Here is a 23,869-nt window from a genome sequence, read left to right as displayed (position 1 = left end):
CACTTTTAGCTAAAGTTCTCTTATATTTGTCCTCCATCATCAAAAAAAAACCACAAGCAGATATTAAAAACACTAAATCCACATTTTTAAATCAGATTGGGAATGTAAATACTTGATTCCAAGTTTTATTTCAAATCCCTTCATTGACATTTTTGCCATAAAAGTCACCATCTCCTTTAGAAGCCTGGACCCACCGCAGGCCAGCTCAGGTGACAATTTAACAGATGTGGCTCAAGAAAAAGCCCCAAAAAATCAATGGGGTGCCGATTTTTACATCTGTCTACAGTGTTTTTTAAAAACGTATATGCATCAACAGATACTTTCTTTATCCGTCACATCCTGCATAGCTAATGTAATTAATTGCAGCCTAATCTGCATGACAAACCATTCATGTTACGAGTTAAAGCCATCTGCTGGGATGTGAGCACCAGCCTGCCTCTCAAATTAATGCTTTAAGGCCATTAGTCAAGTTCCCAAAGTCAAAGCAGCAGCAGCTAGGCAATAGTGGAAACTTAAAAAATTGCACCCAACTTTTTGTTTCCTCAGAATTCGCCCCAATTGGAGGCAGGTGGACAAGCTGCGAGTTGTTCTGCCCTAACACGTCCCACATGTTCAGGCAAGACGTTCTGACGTTCTCCGAGCATGACCTCAATGAAGCAGACACTCATCATCCAAAATGTGTCTTTTTTTTTTCTTTAAGCGGTCATGACAACTGTCTGGGTGAAACATCTGTCTCTGCGGGGCCATTAGCAACACGATCCCACGACGACTCCGGTTGCTGCACACAAGGGAGCCTTTATCGTCAAAGTCCCAAGTCGGGCGAAGTCTTTACAGACCACAACAAAGTGAAGTAAAGCCGCCTTGGACCGTGTTGTCATCGGGCAGAACCTTCCTAATGACAGGGCACCCAAATAATCCCAGAGGAATGCAGAGAATGCTGGATGTCACGTCAAATGGAAAGGCATTTAAACTAAAGATTTAGGGCGTGACTCATGTATGTTATGCCGAGTGCTATATCTTTGGCCGGCGCATTATTTCTGATGGTTTTACAGCGCAAGTGAAAGCTGCACCCCCTTTTCCTGGAGGCCCAGGTACTCATGTGCCAAGCGAAAACAGCTGAGTTCACTGACCTGAGACCTTATTCGGCGCATATTTCTCCAGATTTGAGCTCTTACAATATGAGCAGTGCAACTCAGCATTTCTCTACAAAGTAGGCTGAGAGATAAAACCTCAGAAGGCTGTGTTACATCCAAGACCTTATAAACCATAAAACCCAAACGCTTTTGAAAGAACCCAATAATGCTTGACTTAAAGACCCACTCCGACGAATATTGTGTTTTTGGTGTTTTTAATGCGTTCTAGTGGCCTTTTTCTGATGGAGAAGGACATATATTAGGAAAATTGAGTTTTTCTTTATTCTAGTCTTCGTGAATCAGTAACAGACGAAGAAATGCAGGTGGAAAAAGATCACATATGTTATTGGCTCTTTGAGGTGTGCGGTGTTAGCTAGTGGTGGAGCGCTAAAAGAGAGAGCTCTCAACAAAAGGAAGGAGAAAGGAGGCAGGGTTTGTAGCTGGAAACCATGTCTTGAAAAGCAACACTCTTTGCTTTTCTGTGTGTGTGTGTGTGTGTGTGGGGGGGGGGGGGGGGGGGGGGGGGTTAAAAATGACAGCCACACAATGAAGCCACACAAACAAATAGATATTTCTCAGTAATAAACATCAGATGCATCATTCGTCAGCAGGAGACTGATTTAAATCCCTTTGTTTGAAGTTTATGAACGACAATCACATCCGGGACAAGCATCTGGGTCGCATATTTCAAGCAGGCTGACAAAATGAGTTTTAGGGATGGTGAAAGAGGTCAGACTGAGTCGCTTTAAGTCGGGATGAGCTCCCTACATCACCTTGATGTGCCATAAGATCACAGAGGCTCAGTCTGCCGTCACTGATAAGACACCTTGTGGGGGTCTCCAGCCCCCTGGGAATAAGACGAGGTCAAGACCTCCATCCTCCTTAACCCAGACCAGCAGCGCCCGCCTATCTCTGCTTCCCACGAGTTTTTCCCAGACTGATGACATGCCAGTAGGGCTGGCAGCACTGGGACTAAAAATAAAACTCCTGGGTATCTATGGCTCAGAGGTTATGCCGAGATTTTGATCCTGGTTTATTGAAACAGCAAACATGCAGATGAATCTGGACCTCTCTAAGGTGTCAGACATGGACAGACATGTCATGAGTCCGTCCGTCTGGTATAATCATTTCCTTAAGATTTGGGCACAAATCAAAGGCGTAAACAGCTAATTTAATATCCACCCATAAAAACCTCAATGCCAGCATAAATCATGACTTTGATGTCGTTGTGGAGCAGCAAAACGAATCAGTGTGACTAATTGGTTTGGTATGAGGATGTCTAGTGGCCAGCGTATCACTCGGCTTCAGTTAAATGAATTAGTCTTATCAGCTTGTTCTGACCGTCCATGCTGGTGATCCTTCACCCTCTGGGGTCCCTAATGACCCACTCCTATCATATCAGCTCCACCATCAGGCTCTCATATCCTCTCTGACTTTGATAACTCCGCCGACTGCAGCAGAGTTTATCAGAGAAGGGGCTGCTGTTCAGGTTAATGCATGTCATTTTAAATGAACATATCAAAGTTGGACGTCAGAGACAGACAAACATCTTTATCAAACTTTACGAAAGGAAAATCAGATGGATTAGAGACATGAATTTGATGGATTTTTTTGGGATGAATACAATATAAAAGGGAAACGAATAATATTATTAAACCAAGAAAAGTTACATTTCTATAAGAAAATCTATCGTCTTGCAATTTGATTTGAGTGCCAAATTAAAAAAAATAAAACTTTTTTGTTTTGCTTTGTGGAAAGTAGTTTTCAGTTTTCAAAAGTTTGATACTTCAGCTTAAATGAGCTAACTTTTAGAAATCTCCAAATTTCCAGGCTGTTTTATGAGAAATCTTTGAACTTGACTTTTTTTTTACTTATGGTTTAAATAAAAAAATAAGAAAAAATGCTTTTTTTGTGTTTTTTAACATGCCCTTGTAGCATTTTTCTTATGATGGAGGGCACATATAAAAGAATTTAAGCATTAAACTGCATTTCGGAGTATTTCCTTGATCAAATTGTGGTGAAACAGTCACAAATGAAAAAATGCCATTTGAAAAGCTCTTAGTTGTGATATAGAAACTGTGATTGTTGGAACAAAGTCTCACTGCTCTGACTGCTCGTTTGTGATACATCCACTTGCAAACAAACAGATCCACTAACATCTTTCATTTCCTCATCTAAGCTGGAATCTGTACGGCTGAATAGCTCTGACATCACTGCCCATTTTTTGTTGAACTCATAATGTTAGCTTGGGGTTATGAGGGGCTGCAAGCTAGCGGGAAAGAGTATAAACAAAAGGATCATGGGAAACAAGTGGAGGCTTACTGCAAAACCAACAGTTTCCCCCACAACTCAGGGAGTTTCTGATGAACTACTGCCACTCTGCAGAAATTATGTCCTAGAAAAAAATGTGGTTAATGATTTTGCCTAAAAATGGCAAAAACTGCAAAACTCCCATCAAAAGACCACTGGGATTGCTTTTACAATAGATCTAAAGATGATTGGAATGGAACTTTATGGAACCTTTTACCGACGACACCTAAATAACACACGCTCTTTGACATACCGTCACTCAACATTAATCATCTAACATAAAGTGGTGCATAACGCTTTTCACTGCAACATAATCAGCTGATTTACGGTGAATGCATACGCAGTTGACTATTGTGCAGTGTTGCATATCAGCGCAAAGCTGATATGCAACACTTGCTGGAATTGCATTAATTGCATAAACAATTTAAGACTGACTGCAGTCGAAAGAATGTCAACACTGGAGCTTCGCTCTAAAGGATTAAAGAATAAACATGACTGTGAGTCAATCTTACTAGCTTTATGTCACTTTCACAAGCGTTTAAGGAACTGGTTCAATGGTTTACTGCAGAGATGAAGACTGGTTTGTCCACCTTAATGGTAAAATGAGTCACCAGTTTAGTCTTCCAAAGAAATCCAATGAATTTCGGAAAGAAACAACTAGTGCTGCCATCTTTGTCCAAGAATAGACTAGTAAAGTTTTAGCCGGGTACAACCTGGACGGTTTACCGGACCACCACAGGGCCACATAACAACACACTCACTCACGTTCACACTTAAGGACAATGTAGAACCACTAATTATCCTATGAACTATTTTTTGTGAATATTATTGCTGTGGCAGCCTTAGTTTTGTTTTTACTTTTTATTTTGTGTTTTGTGTGTCAGAATAGGACCTCTTTTTTTTTGTGCATTTTTGTGTGTCTTTCTGTGTTGATTGTTTTCAGGTGTGGTGCTGGACAGGTGTCTCTTCTGATTGGACCAGAGCTGATGGAGGCAGTTGTTTTGTTGGGTTCTGTGCTCAGGGCTGCTCTGTGACGTCTTGTATTTGGTCTTAATTATATTCATAGTGAATCTGTAGGAGAATAGCCATTTTCTCTAGTATGTGTTTTCTCCTGTTTATGTTGGTCAAGGAAGGTTAACTTTGTCATTGGTTTCCATTTTCATTCATTAAAGGTAAGATGATTTCTTGATTTAGATAGGTTGGTGTTGTATTTTTCTTTTGGCTCAAAGTACACCCTAAAGCCTATCGTTTCATATCTTTAAATTGTTTATGTATCATTTTTTGTAAATACATTTGTTACTTTTCTAAAGAGGTGATCTTTCTGTGTTCTTTGTTGTTGGTTTAAAGTCAGGGTAAGACGATTTTTTTGCTATGCCCATCAAGACAGACAACAGGGCATCACATAAATTGGGGGCTGGTCTGGGACATTTATCCTTGAATCCTTTATCTCTGAATTCCTGTCGCAGAAAAACCACACATGCACAGGAAAGACATGCAAACTCCACACAGAAAGGACCCAGCTGGGATTCAAACCAGGGTCTTCTAGCTAAGGGGAAAGAATGCTAACAACTGCACCATGCAGGCCATATTTTTCAGTAAAAATTGCATCCATAAACTGGATTCCTCGCATCTCTTAACTAAAGTGTGACTATATATCTGTATGTAAAACTCCTTCAGAAAACTCCCCCTGAAGTGGCTTTGTGAAACTTTCTTGTCCATAAAGATTAAACTGAGGCTTTGCACCATTTTTGAGCCATCAATCAATAAATCCCAGCTGAGCGGCACACTGCCTACTTGTACCTGAAAGCTCAAAGAGTGTTAAGCTGCAGGGGCTCCCACAGTAGCCTCATTGAGTTAAGGATGTTCGTGTGACAAATGCCTCCAGTGAGCAGGATATTCTTCATCTGCCTACCTGCACTAAATGCAGGAGTGTCCGGGACTATGGATTACTTGCAACACAAAAAAGGCCCTGTTCGTCATCTCGCCTGAGTTTCAGCAGTTTGGTTATCTGATGTTCCTCACACAGCAGCCCCGACGGCCCGACCCAGCCCAAACATCAACACCTTGCCACCGTCAAGAATCCAAATCCCTGCAGATTATCTTTCCAAACATTGAGATAGGTTCGACACTGAAATAACCCCCCCGTCTGTTCGGGCTCCTCCTCTGCGTTTTGACAGAGTGGGCCATTCATGCCTTTTGGGAACAGTAGCAAAGCTGTTCACGGGATAAATCTCACAGGGGAGAGCAGGAAAAGTAGCTGAGGAATGAAATACATTGGATCTGACATTGCTATTTGATCACTTCCACAGAGCTACCTGTGTGGAAGAAAGGTTTCGTAGGCTTTCACTGAATCTTTGTATACAGGCCTGTTATGGTCTTTGTCAACCCAAGCAGGCAAATTTGAGTGACAGTGGCTTAATTCTCAAATAACAGCCCTTAGACACACAACGCACGTCATTGGGGACTGAGGCTTGGCCAGTGAGGCTGTAACAAAAATCCAATTTTGTCTCCTCTTTTTGGGCTTTGCTTCGGTTTTTTGAAAACACCCAAAAGGGAGGGCAGTCCAGGGCCACTGCCGTTTTGAAATAAAAACAAATAAAAGTGTGTCCGTGTCAGCTCAAGGCGGGATCGGAATCTGGGAAATGAGGATTGTGTTGGGGAGGGCGGCGGCCTTCTGCATGACAGTGCCCGAGTTTCAAAAGCTGGAGGGGTTGGCTGGGTTTTACGATCATCTGGGGGCTAATATTCAGCCAGGTGTATGTGGACCGGGAGGGAGAGTGGTGATGACAGAAATGGAAAGGAAACCTGGAGCTGATAGCTCACAGGCCCATAGAGAGAATGAGGGAGGCAGCTAAAGAAGAAACAAAAACGATGAAGTTTGATGGTTTTGGCTGTGGAAAAAACATGGATATTGATAGTAGGTGTTGGTAGGATGGGTGAAGACTCACTTAATCATTCAAAAAGTAATGCTGTCATCTTGAATTTACTTTTTCTTTATTAAATTGCATTAAAAAAAACCTTCAGAAGATCAGAAGAACTCATAAAAGATGCCTTAAAAATTCCAAACTCCACAGGAGAGTACCGTATTTTCCGCACTATAAAGGCACACTTAAAAGTCCTGACATAGTTTTTGAAAAAAACAACAGTTGGCTTTATAACCGGGATTGGCTGAAATACGGATTAATTCTGGTTCCGAGATTTATAAACGAAGAGTGAACTGTAATAGTAGATCTGATTCAGTAGTCCGGTTTTTTGACGATTTGCAAACCAGGCAGGGTTTTATTGTGAATATTTTAACGCAAATAACATGTAGCTGTGTAAGAATGTTGTTTTTTTTCTTCTTTTTTTATGTGATACTGACAGTGTTGGGAGTTTGCATAGTCAAAGTAACCTTTGTTTTTATGATAGAAGTCTGTATTTTTATTTGTTACAAACAAGGTTGGAAGTTACAGGTATTGTAAATATGCTAACACAGCAAATCTGTGGCTGTCTCGGACTAACAAGGTTGGGATTTAGCATTGTCACAGTATCCTCTTTTTTTTTTTTTTTTTTTTAGCAATATCAGTCTCTTTTTTTAAGTGTTACACCCAAGGTTGGAAGTTACAAGTATTGCAAATATACTACTGAGGTGATAGACGGCCTCACCCCAAGTCCTCATTCTCTGCTTCCTCAAATGAAGGCGTGTCAGTAAGATTGAAAAGATCTTAGAAGTATTCCTTCCACCACCAGACAATGTCTCCAGTCGAAGTCAACAGGTCCCCACCTGCGCTGAGAATGGTGCCTGTAGAGAACTGCTTTCCCTTCCTGAGGCACCAGACGGTTTGCCAGAATCTTTTCGAGACCAACTGATAGTCCTGCTCCATGGCCTCACCGAACTCCTCCCAGGACCGGGTTTTTGCCTCCACAACAGTCCGGGCCGCAGTTGCTTTGACTGCCGGAACCTGTCAGCTGCCTCTGGAGTCCCGCAAGCCAGCCAGGCCTGGTAGGACTCTTTCTTCAGCTTGGCGGCATCCCTTACTTCTGGTGTCCACCACCAGGTTTGGGGGTTGCTGCCGCGACCAGCACCAGAGACCTTGCAACTACAGCTCCGAGCAGCGGCAGAGACAATGGAAGTGGAAAACATCGTCCACTCGGACTCAATGTCCCCAACCTCCCTCTGTACCTGTTTGAAGTTCTCCCAGATGTGGGAGTTAAAGACTTCCCTGGCAGAGGGCTCACCCAGACTTTACCAGCAGACCCTCAAAGTACGTTTGGGTCTCCCGAGTCTTTCTGGCTTATCTCCCCGCTAGCGAATCCGACTCACCACCAGGTAATGATCGGTGGACAGCTCTGCCCCTCTTTGTACCCGAGTGTCCAAGTCACAAAGGCCGAAGGTCGCCTGATACAACTACAAAGTCAATCATTGACCTCCTGCCTAAGGTTACCTGATGCCAGTTGTATTGATGGACACCCTTGTGCTTGAACATGGTGTTCGTTATTGACAAACTATGACAAGCACAGAAATCCAATGACAAAACACTGCTCGGATTCAGATCAGGGAGAGCATTCCTACAAATCATGCCCCTCCAGGTAACATTGTCATTGCCCACGTGGGCATTGAAATCCCCCAGGAGGACAATGGACTCTCCAGTTGGGGTACTTTCCAGTACCCCTTCGAGAAACACCAAGAAGGCCGGGTACTCTAAACTGCTGTTCGGCCATAAGCCGAAACCACAGTCAGAGACCTTTCCTCCACCCGAAGGCAGAGAGACATGACCCTCTCGTCCACTGGGGTGAACTCCAACACTTGGCGGCTGAGATGGGGGCTCACAAGTAAGCCCACACCAGCTCTCACCATAAGCAACTCCAGAGTGGTAGCAAATTCAACCCCTCTCTAAGGACTGAGTTTCAGAGCCCAGGCTATGTGTGGAGGTGAGCCAGACTTTATCTAGACGGTATCTCTCAACCTCTCGCACAAGCTAAGGCTCCTTCCCTCCCAGACAGGTGACATTCCAAGTCCCAAAAGCCAAGTTCCATGACCGGGGTTTGGGCGGCCGAGGCACCTGCCTTCGACTGCCACCCAAACCACATTGCAGCAGCCCCTTTTGATGTCTCCTACGGGTGGTGGGCCCATGGGAGAGTGGTCCCATGTTGCTCCTTCGGGCTTAGCCCGACCGGGGCCCGTGGGAAGAGCCCCGGTCACCAGGCGCTTGCCTGCGAGCCCCAACCTGGTTCCAGAGTTGGGCCCCGGTGACACCAATCCGAGCGACGTAATTGGGTCCTTGGAATTACTCTTCATCAGGGGCTTCTGAACTCCTCTTTGTCTGACTCGTCACCCAGGACCTGTCTGCCATAGGAGACCCTACCAGGGGCTTAAGCCCCAGACAGCTTAGCTCCTGGGATCACTCAAGCTCTCAAACTCCCCCTCCACGCTAAGGTGGCCGTTCAAGGGGCAGATATTACTACCAAGGTTGAGAATTACCATTGTCACAGTAACTTACACAGTACAAAAGTACACAACAGCCAAAAGTAAGCCTTTTTCTAAGGACTCACTGACATTTTGTGCTTGTCTCTTTAACTGTCTGGTTTTAATTTCTCTTAGGAGTTGTCATTCCAGTCCACAGTCATCTATATGAGGTTCAAAGCTCTTTGATCAAATATATGTAGACTTTTTAAATCATAACAATTATAATGATCTGACCTTGATTGATATTGTAGATTGTTTGATATTGTAAATTGAAAAAAAAGATTCTGTTTTGTAAAGAGTCCACTAAATTGAGTGTTTTTTACAGTTGTGTGACCATTTCTTTAGTCTGAATGGTCTTTATCAACCATTTAACAATAAAGATGTCGCCAGGAACATCTAAATGAAACATGCCCTTTGAACAAACCGTAACTCCTCAACTATTTACGCAATCAATAGGAATCAGCTGATTCTGACTTGGAGATAAGCAGCTTTTCATAAGGCGAAGCAGCTTTTCTCTGCAACTGAATCAGCTGATATACGTCGATTCACTGTTGTGAAGTGTAGCATATTAGTGAAACCGCTGGAAGTACGTAAACTGCGTAAACGGTTCAAGAGTTAAGGTAGTCGAAAGAATATAAATATTGGAGCTGAAGCTCCATGGTAAAAGGGGTTGACTTTATCTATAATATCAAGTTTTTGTTCAATTTTACCAACTATTGGGCAGCCTTCTCTCCCCAAAAAGTCCAGACTTTCAAGTCTTTTTTCTAAAACCAGAGTTATAGAGCATTGGGATATGTTCCAATCAATGCATAATAAAAACTCAACAAAATTGATGGTAAAGTCAAACTAAAATCACCCAATCAATCACTATAAAACATAAAAAAGGCCGGACTTAAATCTTTGGATCCAGTGTTATGATGAAACTCTGGAAATTGAATTGGCTTTAAGTGAATTTTTTTCCAACCCTTTATCACTATATAGGTTTTTCCAAGATGGTTCTGGGCCCAAAAAAGCAGTCTAGCATAAATCCTGAAGAATCTACTTGTGGCTCAACAATGAGGTGTCACGAAGCCAGATGGTTGAAAGAAAAGTGCTGTGCACACCGAGAACGAAATATATCTTCTGGAAGCTTATGAGGTGCACATCACTCGGCTCAAGGGATGATGCTAAACAGATGTCGCTCGGAAAGTCGGAAAACCCACCAGCTTCCGATCATGCGGGACTGTGATCGACACCACCGATGGTGGCGAGAGCATGAAGTGAGCAGCAATGAAACCTTAATGAATAATTAGGTGCGGTCCAAACAACATCACGAGGATCCATTTAGCATTATCTGCTCTCCAGAGCTTTTTCTCCACCCTCTTCTGGCTTCAGCGCTGTCTACAGTCATGATGTATTTTTTTGGTTTAAGAGCAATCAAAATTTCTTAAAACATCTCTCTAAAAACTCAACCAACAAGAAGAGATAAAATGTCAGGCAACAAATCAAGTCCAAAAAAACACCTTCAGCAAGAAACTCCTGACCTCCAAGCGTGCGTTCTCACTAAAATATATCTTCCCTGACAGTTCATGTGTATCAGCTGCAGGTCTCGGCTATATCGTGGTTTCATCTCTGTTTAATCCAGAGTCTGATTTATTGAGGGGGGTGGAGGTTGTTGAGGCGACGCGGCCAGCCCAGGTGTCAGGCAGATGTTGAAGCGAGAGCTTGAAAGTTGCATTCCTGCCAGAGAAAGCATAAATGTCAGCTTCTGATTTTATTTCCTGCCTAGGGATGGGTAACAGAGATCGACCTGGGGGTATGCACGAAACCTTAACTGATGACATGGTAATGTGACAGGAGAAAGCTGTTTGCTTCTGCTCCTGTCAAACACACCTGTGCCGCTCAAGTTTTTCAGACCCAAGAAAGGGGGAAGATACAGTCGGATGATTTCCATCTTTAGCAGGGGGATGGCCAGCATCAAGACAGAATAAGAAAATAGAAGAGATGGGCTGTGGTGACTTCTGACCTCTTTTGCGGGACCTACTGTGTTGATTATTCTCGCGTATGAGTTATATCTCAGGCATGATCACCTTATTCTTACTGGGCTGTGTGAGCGGCAGAAGCCTTTAGGTTGGTGACAGTGGCTTAAAAAAATGGGATCGACTGCTTGAATCAGAGGGTTAACCTCAAAGAGATTGTGTGGGCAAACAGAAAGCGTAACATACGTTTCTCGAAAAAACAATCTGATTGGTGTGGCTAGCCGAACAGGAGCACCAGCATGGGTTGTGTATTACGAGAATAATCCCAGACAAATGAATGAAACTTGGATTCCTCTTATTTTGATGGAAAACAACAAAACACTCTAAGAAATAAAATCATATGTATCATATTTAAAAACACCATTCAAAACACCCGAGAACACTTTACAATGAGTTAAAAAAAACAGCATAATGACTAATAAATTATGAGAACTGACTAGATCCCAGGACAACAACCAATCTACAATTTGGGAGTAGGCGAGTGAGTAGTCAAGATTTAATCATGATTTTAGATGGTAAGAGTTAGATCTCTACTTTCTTGAAGGTGACGGTGGTGGAAGGTTTGTCTGGTATGAAGCTGGGGAAGAGTCTGTAATCCAAACAGAAAGTTGGAATTCTGTTTAAGTTGTAGTTCTATAACGTTATTGAAGATGTGGACTGGATTGATTAACAGTGGCAGTGGAGCTCGGTCCAGAACGGAAATTTGGTTGCGATCGCGGAGACACACAATAACTTGATCAAAGACGGAAGTAACCAAAGGCAAGGCGGCGATATGGTCAAAGACATAAATTATTGAAATGAGTAGACAAAATAGCAAAAAAGATTGATGCTATGTCACTCGGTGCTTTTCATTAGGGTTGAATTAAATATTTTTAATAATGCATTGTCATCTTGACAGACATAACATTACCATATCCTAGTGTGTCCCCTAAAACCAAGAAATACACAGAAAAATAAGCTTAAGACCTGTTGCAATGTAGTCAGTATAATGCAAACCTAGGATTTGACACTCACCAGTCAATCAAAAGGCCATGTGAGTTTGATCCCAGTTTAAATCTCATATCCAAAATAAAAAGGAGAGTCACAATTAAATTCCTTGAAGTTAATGTTGTAAAATATAAATTCCAATCAAGTGGGCTTACTTCTGCTTTAAAGTTGGGTTGTTGTCCAACTGAGGCGGACTTGCTTAAACAAGATGAACAACAACAACTGTGTATGTAACAGTGCAGCAGGTTCCGCTTTTAAGAAGAGGACAGCATTACAAGTGGTGATAAGAAGTATTCACTCATTCTAAATTTATAAAGCTTCAAGTTCCAGCAAAAAATAAACACAGTAACAGCTGCTAGAAGTGGTTCTCTTGGAAAAGGCCTTTGATATGAAGTGCTTAAACCTCTTTAACTGGATCCTCTTAATGTGGACATTACTTTTGCTCTGAGCTTCTTTAAAGCTTTCAGAAAAGCAAAAAACCTATGGAAACATTTTTTTTGTTGATTGATACATATTTAATTCGTGACATACATTCAAAACATATTACTGAGTGGTAAAATATTGCATGAAGCTGAAGAAGTTTACAACTTCTGCAAGTTATGTTCCCATCAGAGACATAAGCGATCTAGTGGATTTTTAAATGTCAGAATATATGATGTGCTTTGCTCATAGTCTAGATATTATAGTTTTAGCAGTAGTGGCTTAGTGATGGATGCATGGTTCAGTAAGGTTTACTATCTCCAGACACAAAATCAGCACGTCCTACCCCCCACAACTGCACAAAACATTAACATCTATACAAGATCTCTTGCTCTCCTTCGAAAGACAGATGTGGGATAGGTGGCAGTTCAAAAAATTCAAAAAATAAAAAACCTACCAAGCTTCGATAAATCTCTTCTCTAGTTTTTTTTTTTTTGGTGATCAATGAAAGAAAAAATGTACAAACTTTAATTCTAGCCAACAAATTCAATGCAATTTGTAATCTATAGGTTGATGCCGCATGCAAATTATTTTTACATTGAGGTAAAACTGTTAAATTGCTCAGAAAAAACTCTTTGACTCAGTTCTCCCTCCTTGCCCGTGCAGCAATTCTGGCTTGAAGAGATCATCTACGCGCTACTGCATCTATTTCATGGGTTAATGGGAACAAAGAGCTCTAAGTGAAGCGGCTCGCTACACTCTGCCAAGCCATCTGAAAGAGAGCTGGGAGTCCAGTAACTCGCCGGCATTAAATATTTAAATCAACCATCATGGACTTTTGAATGGTATTATTGGAGCCCTCAGCTGGGGGGTTTTCCACGTTATCCAGGTTGGATGGATTTCGGGATGAGTTTGAGGCCAACCTCACGCTATATTTGCACATTTAATGGCAACAAATCCTTGTTATCATCTCAAGTGGAGGTTTATTTTTAGCAGCCATGCTTGTTTTATTCCTTCCAGATGGGAGCTGGAGAAGAATCTGACATCAGTGCTGTTTTTCATCAAGCGTCAGAGAGTGTGTGACATCAGTGGACTCGAATGCCCGCCTGTGGCAGAACAGAGTCACATTGGGTTTCTTTGCACAAAGAACGTCAGAGGCTCTTCTGTAGGAACGTGTCAAAGGTCCATCTGATAAATAAATAAAAATGTAATCTCTATCATAACTGCTTTTCCAAACAGTATCCTGATTTCAAGTGCTCTTTGTTTGAGTTATGATGTCGCTTTCTTGGTTTCATATCCTGAGATTTTTTCAGAACGTGATAGTTCCGCTACTGTGGGAAAACTCCTATGGCGAGGACCTGAGTTTCCTTTGCGTAGGCCAGCTATTTGCCCTTACAATAACAACACTGTTCTATCGTTATTATTTGTTTACTCAGCTAACCCCTCTTTATCTGGGGCAGCTTCCCCCCTTTCAGTAAAGGCTCTCTGAACCCTCTGGAAGCCATTTGTGCATGGGAGCCTTCCAATGGGCCTGACTGAAGTGAGGTGGTGCCCTCTACTCCTGAAAGCATTACCTTCAGCATGAACTGTTTGCCATTGCATTATGCGGGGCACGCTAGAGCTTTCCGCTTTGTTCTCTCATAAAAAGGTCAGATATTGTATTGAGCACATAGGACTTTTTATGTATGGCAGTGAAGCAAAAGAAAAGGAGATCTGCTTCATGAGAAACTCAATGGTACAATTGAACATCAAGCTATTTTCTAGCTTGAACTTTGAATCCTTTGAAATATGTTTTGGTAAAAGTGAAGCGTCTTTTGAAAAGGTTTTGTGATGTCAATCTGCTTTTCTTATCTTTTATTGCATGATACATTTCTCGTATGCTAAAACTGATGTTACTATGTTGCACTAAAGTCCATTCTCAAACTTGTTTGTGACATGCTACACTACCCCTATTAGAGTATTCACAATACCTTTAACCCTCAACCTGTAAACCATGTAAAAAATAAAAAAAGACTAACATTTTGAAAGAGCGCCATGTATCACACAAGATCACTTTGACATCAGTAAGCACAATTAATCCATATATAAGATGGACTGTATTATAAGACATCACTGTTGTTGTTGGGTTTTTTTTTTATTAAGTATTTTAATTGCACCTTGTAGTGCCAAAAATATGGTTATCTTTACAAAAATGAACAATTCTTTGTAGGAAATTGCAATTTAAATATAACAATTTAAGTCCTTGAAAAAAAAAAAGTCTAATTGAGACATTTGATAATACAAATGTTTTTTTAGTTACTAAAAGCTTGATATAAAGGCCTGCAAAATATGAAAATGGAAGCTTTCATAGATCTTTCATCACATTTTATTGGAGAATAACTGATGTACTGCATTTCAGATGCTGAGGACAGATCCCGTCGTTTGAGCAGTGAAGGTTGGAAAGCTTACAATTGAGCGTGTATAAAAGCTTTCAGCATCCCCTTATTCAGGTATTGTTGCCACAACAGAAATAATTTCTGCTGGGAAATAGATCATGAGATCTATTATTGGACAAAATTTGAGGCAGGACATTGAAACCAAGAAAAGGGAAGTGGGTCAGATTGATAATCCAACCAGGAAATGGCTCCAAAATAACCTTCATGCAATATTAAACAAGCTGAAACGCGGCTGCTCTGCAGGGCTGTTATCGCATTCAAGCCAATCTCCCACAAATTGCTGATAAACCCCAATAAATTAATGCGATTTAAAAAAAAATGATGCAAGTCTTGTTTGTATTCCATAATTTCCTGCTAGGAAATCTGTGGTGTCCTCCAGCTGTTGAGCCAGATGGATGCTCCGTTCAATAACCCTCTAGCTGCTGCAGCCTCTCACAATAGCCTGTGGTGACCGCACACAAAGGCAAGGGTTGACCGCTGACACACAGACAGCTAGCCTGGAGGTCCATCCCTCATTCATTCAAGTCCACCTGAGGTTCCGTCCGTCCCATAAAACCCCAATCAAAGATCTGCTGTCCACCCACGCAGAGACGGTTCAAGGAAATTATTGAGCGGTGCAAGCGCAACCACCATAAAAGTTGAGTTATGGACTCCTGACAGGCACGCAGCTCATGTGATCTCTTTAGAAAAGTACCAACACTCAATAATTTGAACGGCTGTAACCAGATGAGTGACTCTTAAGCAGACAAATGTTACGACATGCAGATGATATTGATTTTTTTATGGATCTTTAGCAATTAAATCCTGTTTTTAAATGATGAGACTCCAGTTTAAAACCTCAGAAATCAATATTTGATGGGAGAGGGTGGTAAAACAATGAAAAGGCGCTCTTTCATTTTCTTGTTTATATATCGCAAAATTTCCTTCTTACTAAGTAACTAATTGATCATAATCAATCTACAATATGTATCTCTGCTAATGCTGTCCCCTACCCCAACATTGGCTTAGAGCGTGAGAAAACATAGAGCACCCCATAAAACATTTTAAAAATAACATTGGCCAGGTGTTGCAGCAACTGATTGAGATCTCCCATCTTTGCCTTTTTCCCAGGAAAACTTAGATAAAACCCAAACTAGGCGTTGTTTCTTCAACACCAACAGCAAGGATACAGTATCTTTATAATTGTCTATACATATATAGACAATTTGTGGTTCAACACACTAAATTCAAGGTGGGACTTTAGATTGAAAGGATCTTTAAAATAATAAGGGAATATCTTTAGATTAAGAACCTACAAGATAAACCACTTGCACTGATAATAAAGTAGACCCTACTGATTATGCAGATATATTTATCTTATGATATTTATGTATGTTTTTTTAGTGCAGCAAGTTGGGCAAAAGTTGTTAACACTTTTTGGGGACCAGGATTTTCGATCAAAAACCTGAAGGTGACATGCGTAAAAACTGCATTTAACTCTTCAAGGAAGAACTTCAGATTCAGACTTTTAATAACAATAATAATAACAACAATTGATCCTTTATTTATCCCACAACGGGGAAATTCTTCCCCGCATTTTGACCAATCCCCTGGGGGGAGCAGTGAGCTGCAGACTGGCCGCGCTTCGGGGGCGACAGCTGGCTGGGGAGAGTGGGGATCGATCCGCCAACCCTTCGGTTGTTAGACGACCCGCTCTACTGCCTGAGCTAAACTGCCTATACTGGATACCCCTCTTTTACAATACAAACCATAGACGCAGTAACTAACAAATGTGATACACATGAAATTAAAACGAGCATTTAAATACTAATGCCTTAGTCACAGCTACCACTATCAGACACGCTGTCTGATGTCCAAAAATAGACTAACCTGTACAAGACACGCAGGTGGCTCACATGAAATTTTAAGATCATAGACCACTCTGCTAGCCAGTAGAAAGAAAATGTTCATGCATATTTTTTCCTACGACCATGCTTTGGTTGATAGTTTGCAGCAAACACTTAAACAACACAGAGGGGTAAGTAAGGGTGAAGTAGGTGAGACGCAGGCGTGTCGTATAGATTTTTCATTTTTTTACCCATCAAAACGTACACACTGCCGTTAAGGCTACTCAAGTGATAAGTGCGCACTCTTTGCACAGTCCTTGCACACCCCTTGAACACGTCGTGCCTGCAGCCTGTTAGATATTAGACGATGCGTCTATTGAGTGCGTAATTTGAGTGGGCATTCGCATATCAACTGCACACACCGTGCATGCAGCGCGTGGCCAATGAGGAGCCAGTGTGCGAACCTCACTATTGACTCGAGTGCAGCGTTAGATCATCGTATGACAGCATGCCTTTTTCGTCATAAGTGCATGCAACTTACATTATTTTTACAAATACTTCATGTTATACTTACCACACACACAGCAATAATACATTTATTACCATGGCGTCCCTTAAGGTGGCCGCACGAGCCTCAAGGGAACTGCAATATACACACTTGCTGTTCGTTTAAAATACGGCTTTAGCAATGACCCTTCACAGGCCCAGACAACCCGCAGCATCTGAACGTGTCAACCCCTGTACGGGTGCATGTGACTAAGGTACAGTAAACCACAACTGTTTAGAGGATTGACATTGAATGGCTGATTTATGGTTAAAGGAATTTTTAAAATAAATGACATTCAAAATAAGCATTTCAATAACTACCATTTATTGCAGAGCTATAATTGTTGCTGGTGTTTCTTCAAACAAGTCCCCGGACCTTTACCATGCCACTAATGCTATCATGGAGAGCAAAGGACTGTGCTATGCTAACAAGGGCAAATGAAATACAGCAGCAGCACAATACAAGGTATACAACTCTATAAGCTGACCAGATGGAAGGGGAAAAGGACGCAAAATTACATATCCTCTTAGCTTGGTGGATAAACAATCTACTTATCAGAGCACGAGGGCATGCATGATCATGGTAGCTTAGTACTAAAGAATAAAGATACAGACAATGAATAAACGCTGACAAGTTGCTTCTTTGCTTCTTCAACATCTACTGGTTTGGATTAAAAATAATGTGTCCTACAGTAACAACTTTTAAAATATTGGTAATTTAAAATGTGAATGGTTATCTCAACACATTAATTAAGGGTATGTGCTGAAATTTTTTTTATCAAATTGATCATGATACCCTCACCTCTATTTGATCCTGTAAAGACAAGTACTGATGACTTGGAATATAAAAGGCTGATAGGTTAAAGACACTGCTGTCCAAAATGCTTTAAGGTGATCTATCACTCTGCTAATTTATCAACTATTACTTTGCCACTCGCTCCAGATTATCTGGATCAGGTTTGCTCAGTCAACCAGAACCTGAAAGTAGCCCTGGTCCAGACAAAGCCCTGGGACTGCACAGTAAATTGCAAATTTATCATTATCGCAATATCAACCTGTGCAAAACCCATATCGCAAAAGACTGCGAAATTTGCAATAAATGGTTACCTTAAATGTACTAAAACAATCTTATGGCAGCTTGAAGTATTTAACCAATCAAATAAATCCATTTATGCATTTGACCATTCGGATGTTAGATGTTCGCCTCCTATGTAGACAAGGGTCATTTGGAGTATAGTTTAAGGTATGTTGACTCTTATTTAAATCAAACTGTTGCAGTGAAATCGAATTTATGTTTTTAGTTGTCCTGGTATTTGTTCATGTATCGCAAGTTGGGGCGACAGTGGCTCAGGTGGTTGAGCGGGTCATCCAATGATCAAAGGGTTGGCGGTTCGATCCCCGCTCCCACCAGCCAAAATGTCGTTGTGTCCTTGGGCAAGACACTTCACCCTCCTTGCCTCCAGTGTGGCTCCACTGGTGTGTGAATGCGCATGAATGATCCCGGTGATGGTCAGAGGGGCCGTAGGCACAAACTGGCAGCCACGCCTCTGTCAGTCTGCCCCAGGGCAGCTGTGGCTACAACCGTAGCTTACCATCACCAAGTATGAATGAGGAGTGAATGAATAATGGACACAATGTAAGCGCTTTGGGTGTCTTGAAAAGCGCAGATAAATCCAATCCATTATTATTAAGTTATATCGTCATTGCAATATTGATCACTGATATCGCAAATCGCAAGTTTTCCTCATGTCATGCCGCACTCCTAAGCCCCCATGTCCTGTTAATTTTTTTTTAAGCAAACTCACAAACCTCAAAGTCAACAGTTTCTGAAATGACCATGCAATTTCAAACCATTAGAAAATGGTTTGAAAATGGTTTGAAATTGGACAAATTCCTCAGTAGCTCCCATATAAGTCAGTATTATTTTTCATCAGTTTTCTTCTAAACCCATTTTTGTCCCTTTCAGGGTCACTGGGCTGCCAGAGCCTATCCTGGCCACTCGTTGACGAAACCAGGGTACACCCTGGACAGGTTGCCAGTTTTTAATTTTTTTATAATTTTTTTTTTTATAACAGCCATCAAGGGGTCTTTTTTTAAGTAGCTGTTTGTTTGATCTCAAATTCATGCATATTTGGTCTTTTATGTTTGATTTACAGGTGGGTGACTTTACTTAGACCTGCCCAGTTGTTCATTTTAAAGCCTTTTTTTTTAATTCACTTCAGGCCTAATTGTTTGAGGTTCAGAAACCTTTGGCTATTGTCAGAGAATATGTGTTTGGCCCAGTGTATATATGTCTTTGCACTACACCGACAGGACTGTTGTGGTCAAGCTGGAACGGGGTTATGAAGTTCAGAGCAGGCAAAAATAGTAAACTGGTCCGCGATGAACCGTCTCTTCTAGAAACCAGAAACCAATTTTAATCACATCAGGCGAGTTTCATTTGCCATGGTGGAGAAAACCAGGTTCCCCGAAGACACTGTTTTACACCACAGCAAACCGAGGCAAGACAGACCCCCCTTACTTTTGCTGCATCTGCTCCGTCTCTGTGTTTGAATGATCCCACTCCAGGAGATCATTTATACCCATGAAAACAACCCCCAGTGAATTATTTTTTTTGGTGAAATATGTCTCACTAAATTAAACCTTTTCCGGGTGACATGCAACACAAACCAGAACTGAGGCTTAAGTCTTTCTGCTATAATGGGAGCCCATCATGACACACAAGTTACAGGCCTCCACATGCAGGTTTTCCCTTCAGGGCTTCCACCATGTGACACATCATGTAGTCGGGCAGGTGATCTTTTGTTTGTGGGGAAGAGGATGATGAAACATAAGCACAGAGGCACATGGCGACTTCACAACAGGAGTAGAGAGTGAATATAAGAGCAATTGTATTGTCTAGCTGCACTGTTGGGGACTGACAGCCACTTAAAAGCACTCCAAAGCTGGCATCAAAAGAAGAGGACAGTCGGTCGGTCGACCCAAACCAGCTGGACTACCTAGACTACAAAGACACACGTCAACGCTGCACAGTCACATATTTGCTTACACATGAGCAGGCGCTGACAGACCGAGCACACATGAATGCACAAGTGCACAGAAAATATGAAAAAAAAAAAAATCAACTAACTGATGCATCATCATTTGCGCAAACGATGAAACCGAGGTTGCATACTGTGCAGCATGAGCAATACCATGACCTGGATATTTTTGGATCAGGGTTTGTGTGTCTGTTTCGGGGGAGGTTGGCCGTTGTGTTTGGAGGATAATCTATGCAAAGCTCTGGAGCCGACTTCGGGGTGTTAGAAGCCAATAAGGCCGTATCAAAATGAGGGCAGAGTTAATTAATCATCTCTGCTTCCTATTCACGGCCCTCCCATGACTGTCCCGGGGGCCTGAGCGGGTGTGTTTGATTTAGGTTTTGTGCAAGTGTGTGTTGCACAGACAGAAAACAAGGCACGGAAGCACGAGGGTGGTGCAGGTTGCAGCTGGGGGGCTATTAGCATATTGTAATGTGATTCAGCAGACTGCTGAGCATCTGTAAGCCCAATGAGAACCTCTTAGGAACAAACAGGAAACCAATGACACCTGCTTGTCAATGACCAGAGAATAATGAAAAAGAAAAAATGAAGAGTGTAGACGAGAAATTAGCTCAATTTGAATCAACGCAGCAGTTATTATGACTCATTAACAACTGTGTAGGGGCTATTTCATGGCAATTCAACAATTTTGCGTGGATTACTCATCCTGTATCTTACACTTTGCCCTTTTTCAGATTTTCAGATGAATTGGTGTGGAAGATAGTAGAGCAAAGAGAATTCAAAGAATTGCAAAGAATATCATTTGAATGATCAGGATTCATTTTTATCCTATTAAAAATGCCAAAAAACCTTAGATAATTTATTTTAGCTACTTAAAACATGAAGAAAATGAATTTTTGATTATCTCCCTCAAAAACACTGTTGCAGTTCATCAATAATTCTACAGGGGTCTTTGAAGCATTTGCCTTTTGGGTTGTTCTAACCACAGCAGGGATATTTCTCTTCTAATCAGGCTTTTATCCACTCACTTATGGTTGGTTTTTGTCATTTTAATTACCAAGCCTTTCTATAAACTCAGACCACCGCTGTTTAGACTGCAACTTGTAAAAGACTTTAAGATGCAAATGTAGTAACTAACAATTTGCGTATCTGAGAAGGAATATTTTTTTTCCCGGTATATTGGTCCATCTAGGTCACATTAAAACAATTCAGATGCAGAATGGGTGTCGACGTAGTTTTCCTATGCCTTTTCTAGATTTCAGCACAACTATATACAGGGATAAAATTGCATACAACTCCCATTCTCATAGTAAAACCTTAAAAGAAGGTTTAATGCTAAGAGTTTTTCATCCTTCTTTAGAACCCATCCCTCTTAGACTTCCAGGGCCAATCCTGCTACTGTTAGACGAAGGTGCTGTACACACTGACCAGGTATCTGTTTCACTTACATGCACACTTTAGAGATACCAAATAACCTACAAAACATATTTTTGAACTGTGGGAGGAAGCTGAGTTGTGCACAAAGAGAACATGCAGACTTCATAATGAAGGGTCCAAGCCAAGATTTGAAGCAGGGCCTTCTTACTGTAAAACGAGAGTGCTAAGCACTACACCACTGTGTAGCCTCCTAAGTTTTCCATCCATTTGAATTTTAACAGTTGTAACCATTTACTATTTATGAGAACTGGATAGAGTGAGTGTAAGGTCACCCATAGAAAATGTCTCACTTCCAGCTCCAACCAAATTAAGTCAATTCAGTCGCCATTTTTTCGTGATACTGACCAGAGTTGGAGGCAGATGATGTCAGTAAGCAGTAAGTAGTTGGTCTGGCCTCTGACCACCATCAGCATATAGACTCTAAGGTTTATATATCCATGGTCCGAATGAAACCCAAGGATACAAGACGTCATCGGCAAAGAGAGTGACCTTATTTCATGCACATTTTTCTGTAACACAAATAAATATTTACTGGCATTCCTAATATATCTCCTTATTGAAAGACTTACAACAATGTTTGCCCCATGCAAAAATTCACATACCTTTTCTTTCAACTGTACTGTATGTGGAAAATTTTATTGTAGCCTACCATGTATGCTATTAGCAGTAGCACTTGCATTTCCCTTTTTCACTGTTTATTTTACCAAACTCAGACTTTTGATATATATATATATATATATATATATATATATATATATATATATATATATAATATTATTGCCTGATCTTTCTGTATTACTGTTTCATAGTTTTCAAATAAAAATAAATATAATGTATGAAATATAACATATGTAAAATATAATATTTGCTCAAAGCTGAGAGAATGCTAAGATTTGCAACAGAATGCTATCTAACACCATTTAAAACACATACTATGCTAAAATTAGCAACATTTAAAATCTGTGACACATATCAAAATATCAAATTATTTAAAACCCATGATCTGATTACAGATGGGATGTTTCAATTAGACTATTGTGTAAAAAAAATCAATAGACATTATCATATTAACTTTACAACATTTTTGTCTGTGACTAAGGTTTGTTTTCACGGTTATGGTAAGTTTAGGCTCAAACCCCAATTTCATTTTCATCTCATGTAAACACTTCTTTTATTAGAAAAAGTTGTTAGAAGTGTTTTTGTAAGTTTTTGGGTTTACTGCATCGGTGGTATGTTTATGTTAGATCTTGGGAAAGTTGCTCCATGTTGGCCATGCATAGTTCTAGTGTGTTTATTTATCGGGAAGCACATCTCTACATCCCACAGCTCTCTAATCACATGACCTGACTCGGAACAACAAATGAGCTCATTTAGTTGGAATGTATTTGTGGATGACTGTGACTCAAACGGAGTTTAGACATAAATGTTTGGCTCATCAAAAGACATGCAAACTAAACAAAAACTGAAAATGGTACTCCAGTAAAACAGAGGTCTAGCAAATTTAGGTTTGGTAAAAGTTGGTCAGGAGAAGCTTTGGTTTTGAGAGGACAAGCGCAACCCTTACAGGCTACTACTGAAAAAGCGGTTTTGAACCTTTTAAATGGATCCAAACAAGAACAATGACGCCACCAAACTTGTGGCTTTGGTCAATGTTTTGTGCTAGAAGTAAAAGTAATGCAGTTGTGTTGTGGCCATGAGGAGGCTTTTATATCTGATCAAAGGTTTGAGTGCAGTTTTCTAAGAAAAGTGAGAGTCCTTCAACACAAACATGGTGTGTTACGTGAAAAAAGAAAGACATTTATGGCAGTAAAAGTGCGGTTCTTGTGTGCAGAGGTTGGGATTACTGGTAGGGGGATTACAAAAAAGGAGCCCAGGGAGAGATCTGGGCATGAGACGGAGTAAAGGGGTATAAAGGATGGAAAAATGCAATCATGCATTCTCTGCAGCTCCTCGTGGTGTGTTTGGTACCCCTCCTTCTTCTCCACGAGCCATTAGTCACTATCCTGCTCCTGTTAATGTAATTAGATAAAGGATATATGGAGTCTTGGAGCTCAGCAGAGACATTTGTCGGAATAATTGCATCCATGCGACGGCTGATCCTCTGGATTTCCTCAAAACACCTCTAACTTGCTCACTCAAAGAAAGTACAAAAAAGAACAACAGCAGTGCAAGTCCCAGCACTTAAGGCCAGAATACATCTCCTGCCTGGAAAACTAAACTTAAGTCAGAGCGCCGTCACATCGGCAACGTAGCATCAGGCATGGCTGTTT

The 23,869-nt window shown here is 41.1% G+C and overlaps 1 protein-coding gene across 3 annotated transcripts in view; it reads right to left on the bottom strand.

Annotated features, from left to right (window-relative positions):
• Positions 1-23,869, bottom strand: part of LOC101162908 (nck-associated protein 5) — a 155,881-nt gene that overhangs the window by 115,567 nt on the left and 16,445 nt on the right. The window lies entirely within an intron of this gene.

This window comes from Oryzias latipes, chromosome 2 (assembly GCF_002234675.1).
Source record: "Oryzias latipes chromosome 2, ASM223467v1".
Classification (NCBI taxonomy): domain Eukaryota; kingdom Metazoa; phylum Chordata; class Actinopteri; order Beloniformes; family Adrianichthyidae; genus Oryzias; species Oryzias latipes.
This window is presented reverse-complemented; position numbering and strand designations above follow the sequence as displayed.